Source organism: Mytilus edulis, unplaced genomic scaffold, assembly GCF_963676685.1.
Source record: "Mytilus edulis unplaced genomic scaffold, xbMytEdul2.2 SCAFFOLD_579, whole genome shotgun sequence".
Taxonomy (NCBI): Eukaryota; Metazoa; Mollusca; class Bivalvia; order Mytilida; family Mytilidae; genus Mytilus; species Mytilus edulis.
Genome location: NW_027267104.1, coordinates 27,719 through 34,736, shown reverse-complemented (window position 1 = coordinate 34,736; position 7,018 = coordinate 27,719).

Here is a 7,018-nt window from a genome sequence, read left to right as displayed (position 1 = left end):
ATAGGGAATCACTTAAGCATGACTGGAGAGCCCCCACCCCCTCTTTTTTTTTGTCAGTCAATGGGCCCCTAATGTATAGTTCTTGATCTGCCACAATGACCATTTACAAGATTCAAGCACAGTTTCATATTGAAGGGGTCAGAATAACCCCCAGGGACTCACCTTATATTTTATATGATTTGTTCTATTCTCCTGTTGCCATTTCTGAAGCCTGTGTGTGTCTATCACTTACTCGTTTCAAGTAATTGTCATTTGAAAATTGAAAAAAATTAAATCCCACAGGCTTCTATAGTAAACCCCTCCCTTATTTAGGCCCCTCAAAATACCCCTAAATAAACCCCAGTGCACAAACAAAAGATTGATGGCTCCACTAGACATGTTAGTCTAACATTCTACGAAATCCTAAGTAAATCTGACAAGCAGTCGAGTTGTCTTCTTAGATGGTTAGATTTGTCTCGAGGATGAGTTGTCCACATTTCTTAAAACATCCCATCAAATCAACTTTATTTGGCAAGCAGTGATAAACGGATTATTACAATGAAAGAAAGGAAATTAAATGTATGCAATTTAAATGTGCATACATCTAATTGAAATCATTTAAATAATCACAATCTTCCAAAACAAAAAGAACATCACAATTAACAAAACTTACTTTATAAACATCAAAATACTTATGTTTCTTGTAAGTTAAAATTACCGCCAACTCATACTACTATATTTAACTTTATTTCCTCTATCTTAGAGATTTGGTGTACATGAGCAATATCCCTGCACCTTTTGCCATTTTGGTGATGTAAACGACTTGTATTTAGAGATTTTCGGCAATGAAATATTTCATACAATCATTCTTTGACAACTTAGACAAAAGCACAGGGGATAATAAACTACATACAGATTTCTATTGAGCACAACTTCCTATGTCCAACTTCAAAGATTTTGGGTGGTTTGACTATCATTTAAAGTTTTTCTGGTCACATTTTTTGTATTCCAGAATTGAAAGTATGAAAAAAGTGCCCAATTAGTTATTCATAACATATTAGCCACCTAGATAATAAGTTAACAATAGCACTCTTTACACCATTCAGTGGGAAGAACACAAATCTAGTTTGTAGAATAGATCTTACTTTACTGAACATTCTTGCAACTTACACTTTTCTCTATCTATAATAAACTTGGCCCTTTAGTTACAAATATAAATATTTTGTAAAAATATACAAAAATTTACCAAGTTAATGAAAATTGTTAAAAATTGACTATAAAGGGCAATAACTCCTTAAGGGGTCAACTGTTATGTTTAACTTCATTTGTAGATCTTACTTTGCTGAACATTATTGCTGTTTACAGTTTCTCTATCTATAATAGTATTCAAGATAATAACCAACAAGAATGTGTCCAAAGTACATGGATGCCCCACTCGCACTATCCTTTACCATGTTCCATGGACCGTGAAATTGGGTAATAATCTAATTTGGCATTAAAATTAGAAAGATTATACTATAGGGAACATATGTACTAAGTTTCAAGTTGATTGGACTTCAATTCTATCAAAAACTACCTTGACCAAAAACTTCAACCTGAAACTCCCACTTTCATTTTCTATGTTCAGTGGACAGTGAAATTGGGGTCAAAAGTCTAATTTGGCTTTAAAATTAAAAAGATCATATCATAAGCAACAAGTGTACTAAGTTTCAAGTTGATTGGACTTCAGCTTCATCGAAAACTACCTTGACCAAAAACTTTAACCTGAACGGACGAACGGACGCACAGACGAACAGAGCCACAGACCAGAAAACATAATGCCCCTCTACTATCGTAGGTGGGGCATAAAAACAGCAAAATTTCTTAAAAATTACCAATCAGGGGCAGCACCCCAACAACCAGTTGTCCAATTCATCTGAAAATTTCAGGGCAGTTAAATATTGACTTGATAAACAATTAAACTTCTTGTCAGATTTGCTCTAAATGCTTTGGTTTCAGAGTTATAAGCCAACATCTACATTTTACCCCCTATGTTCTATTTTTAGCCATGGCAGCCATCTTTGTTGGTTAGCTGGGTCACCACACACATTTTTTTTAACAAGATACCCTAATAATGATTGTGGCTAAGTGTGGTTAAATTTGGCCAAGTAGTTTCAGAGGAGAAGATTTTTGTAAAAGATTACAAAAATTTATCAAAAGTTGGTATAAAATGATTATAAAGGGCAATTACTCCTTAACAGGTCAACTGACCATTTTGGTGATGTTGTTTTATTTGTAGATCTTACTTTGCTGAACATTATTGCTGTTTACAGTTTATCTCTATTTATAATAATATTCAAGATAATAACCCAAAATGGCAAAATTTCCTTAAAATTACCAATTTAGGGGCAGCAACATAACAACCAGTTGTTCAATTCATCTGTAAATTTCAGGGCAGATAGATCTTCACTTGATAAACAATTTAACCCCTTGTCAGATTTGCTCTAAATGCTTTGGTTTCAGAGTTATAAGCCAACATCTACATTTTACCCCTATGTTCTATTTTTAGTCATTGCGGCCATCTTGGTTGTTTGGCTGGGTCACCGGACACATTTTTAAACTAGATACCCCAATGATGATTGTGGCCAAGTTTGGTTCAATTTGGCCCAGTAGTTTCAGGAGAAGATTTTTGTAAAAGTTCACGACGACGACAGACACCAAGTGTTTTTGGGCCAGGTGAGTTAAAAAGTATTACAGTGACCTTTAGTTGCCTCCTTCTATGGCATTTGGTGGCTTGTTCTCTCATTGTCTCCAGGTGAACACTTTCATGGCTCACAATACCACATCATCTTATTTCTATATTGTCAAGATTTAAATTAATTTCCTAAGGTGAACAAATGTTCTACTCAAATGGCCATATATGTGACTTAAAAATAACATAAAATATTTCTTTATTTTCAAATCAATTTATTGAAAATAATTTGTTATACAAGTTATATGTTTTAAAATATCTTTTTTTCATTATGAAAATGAGTTTCTATATATATAGTCAAAGAACAATACATGAATACATGTACTAACATTATATGGATAATGTAAGACCTTGAAATCAACCTTCTGTTGTTATTGTGAGCAAGAGACATTCCATAAAAACAGGAAAGTTGATACAAAAATCAATTTGATAATTCTTCAGGCAAGTTCCATTTCAAAATACATGATACCCACAGATGATAGGACAAGCAAAATATTTTCTTCAAATTTTGATAAAAAAATGTCTATGCCCTATATGGGCCATTGAAAAAGCTGGTCTTATGACCTTAACCTAATGCCTTAATTTGTTGTAGATCTGTGATTATGGGTTGAAAAAAATTAAAACTAATGAAAACTAAATAAAACATTAATTCTATTTCATTAAAACAATTCCAGTTTCAAAAAAAAAATTGACCTTTTACTTCTTAAGTTCGAGTAGTCAGACCCTATAGGCATAATAGCTACCTTTGCTGGCTTCCTGTAGACACTAGTTTAACCTAATGTTTCATGCCTGCACAAAGTCAGAACAATAATTTGAATGTTGTTAGTACGTCTTTACACACAGAAGTCAGGAGTTGGGTGTGGGTACGGTCTGTTGTACTGACCAATGTTTTTGGAAATTCCTTTTATACTTTGATATTATAGCATAAACATAAGAAGATACCTTTGAATCATGATATCAAATAGATTCATGGATTTATACAAATACACATCTATTTGTTACTTAGAGATTGCAGTACATGTTAATGAATTGCCTGTCATGTGACATGATGTATAGAATTGCCTGTCATGTGACATGATGTATAGAATTCAATCTTGTGACCCTTCAACAATCCAAATTAGGGACAACTTTTTATCAAGTTTTCCCACCTCCATCCCTGTCAGGAACCTGTGGGAAGCATGAATATCTAAATAGTTCTTAAAAGAGAAAGTACATGTATAACTAACTCTAACTGATCTAAAATAACAAGGTCAAAGAAATATTTTTAAAAGTTACATATTTTTACAATAATTAAAACGTATATGTACATCTATAAAACAGAACTAATATAAGAATTAACAGTGACAAACAGAAAATAATATAAGTCTGTTTCAGAGTTAAATATTTAAAATGACTTGAAAACAATTTTTTAATATACAATTAAAACCAGAAATACACATTTTCATCCCTGTCTACAGCAAGAGGTGCCTGTATTGCTTCCCTTGTCAATTATTTTTCAGTGGTTTAAAGTTAAATCATCAGAAAAACTTATACATTTAATTAGCACTTTAGACTTAGTTGTTTTACAACAACTGATATTGTATAACTCAACAATTTCTGTCAATTTAGTGCAAGATTTTAAAACATGGAACATTTAATCAGAAGGTAATCTTCACTTATCTGCTTATTACTGGAGTTTCAGAAATTTCTAAATGCTGCCACCATCACAATATTACAGTTTTGTTGCATAGAAATTACGAAGACTTTTAGTGAAATACTAAACTCTTTAATCTTTCAAACCAAAATCAGAAAACTTCATTTGAACAGAAATAATTCAACAATTAAACTTCAGATGGATATTATTCTGCAATAATATATAAAGTTCTGAATTTTAACATGACTATTATTTCTATAAAATTCACAGGTATTATATAGCTAGTTATATATTTGTATCACATTTTCAAAAGTTTTATTTTTTCTTCCTTTTAAATTATAGAATATTTTAACAAAATTTCTAATATTCATAAACCGGGCAAGACTATATATGAACAAAATTATTCAACAATTCACTTGGAAATAATATAATACATCAAGTTCTGTTCCGAAAAGGGATAGAATAAATTACCTCCCTCATATTAGCCAATCAAAATCTGGCATGTTAACTTGAAGTATAAAAAGATATCGTGTTCTCCTTTAATGTTTGACATGACAAACATACCTAAATAAATTTCTGTGAAAATCTAATACTGTGAATTCATTAATATTTGTTGGATACTATTTTTCGTGGATTTCGTGGGTACATGAGAACCACGAATTCAAATATTCAACGAATTACAAATTTCCTAAAGGAAACCATGAAATAAAATATCCACGAATATGCAAATTTTTCTCAAAACACGAAAATTGGTACCCATGAAAATAAATGAATCCACGGTAATAACTTGTATACTATCGCCTTATCACAAAAAGCTTTTAAACTTTTAGACTATCAACAAATAAGTGTGAATACTCCACTTTTACATCTAAACAAACAATTATCTTTCTACTTGAAACTTTCATTTCTTTTATTTGAAGCAACAATACATATATACTTTTTATAGAAGTAAACATTAGATTTAAGGCAACAATACATATATACTATTTAAAGAAATAAACATCAAAGACAAACAAGCTATAATTTCCCAATCAAATAATTTTTAAACCAACAAATTTGATATCTTTACTCCAACAACAACTTACTATTTCAAACGATTTAAAAAAATATCTATTTTCATTTAGATTTGCAACAGAAAGTTTGGTAGCACTAAAACTATTTATATATACATACAATAAATGTATTACCATAGCAACCATTTATCACATTTGTTCATGATAAACAAGTTATATATATAATTTTTCAAAAAGTGCTGTACAAAAATAATTTACATTATACACAGTGAACACATTGGGGTTCCCAGAGACTGATAGCCAGATCTAAAATATGCCAGATAAAACTTAAATCATGTACAAAAATAATAAAAATTGTACTTTTTTCAGTACTATCTCAAGAAAAACATTCAAGAACCTAAATATGTGTTGTATGGTACTTTCTTTGAACCATAAAACAGTAGAAAAACAAGAATGTGTCCTCAGTACACGAATGCCCCACTCGCACTATCATTTTCCATGTTCAGTGGACCGTGAAATTGGGGTAAAAACTCTAATTTGACATTAAAATTAGAAAGATCATATCATAGGAAACATGTGTACAAAGTTTGAAGTGGATTGGACTTCAACTTCATCAAAACTACCTTGACCAAAAACTTTAACCTGGAGCGGGACAGACGGACGGACGGACAGACCAGAAAACATAATGCCCCTCTACTATCGTAGGCGGGGCATAAAAATTAAGACTAAAATATTTCATTACCACCTTTTTTTAACAAATAGATTTTACTTCAAATATTATGTTCAGTACATGTCAAAGTGACACAAATTCATCAATTTCTGTTATTATTTTTTTTTATACCTTCCTTGCTGTTTATGTTCAGAATGCTTTGATTATTTATATTGGCATAATACTAGAAAAGGTATGTATCAAAATAAATCTATTACCTATTCCAATCTATGAATGTACACAAGTATCTGGCATAATTTTGATCAGGGAGGATTTTCCAGTAAACAAACAAACTGTACATATGAACAATAATTTACATAAAACATAATTTATATTACATTAACACTCAAATTTTATTCAGGATTTAAAACAATCCTGTTCCCTGGATCGACTCACATAAAATTATCTAGTTCGATTCTCAGACAATAGAGAATGTGTAAAAAATTGGCTGCCTTCTCCAAGTTGCTGACATTTAAAATAAAGAATAATTTGTATGATAATTAAGAATAAGGGAGACAATTAAAATTCTGATTTTTTTTGGACATGTGAATTGGTATATATGTATCAAAAGTATCATGCTTATAAAGGTGGCTCAAAAAGGGTTTGGAAGTCACATGTTTTTATTTTACATGTATTTTTATGACATACTGTGGATTCATTTATTTTCGTGGGTACCAAATTTCGTTGATTGAGCAAAATTTGCTTGTTCGTGGATATTTGATTTCGTGGTTTTGCCGAATTCTAAATACATCTCTAAGGAAAATTTGTTATTCGTTGGACATTTAAATTCGTGGTTCACCTGTACCCACGAAATCCACGAAAATTGATATCCAACGAATAATAATGAATCCACCGTATATCATGTTTTTTTCAGTCGGCTCAAAAGGCTATTCATTCAAGGGTTTCAAATTCAAATTAAATTATTTAACAATAAAGTAAATTGTCTGTAGTTG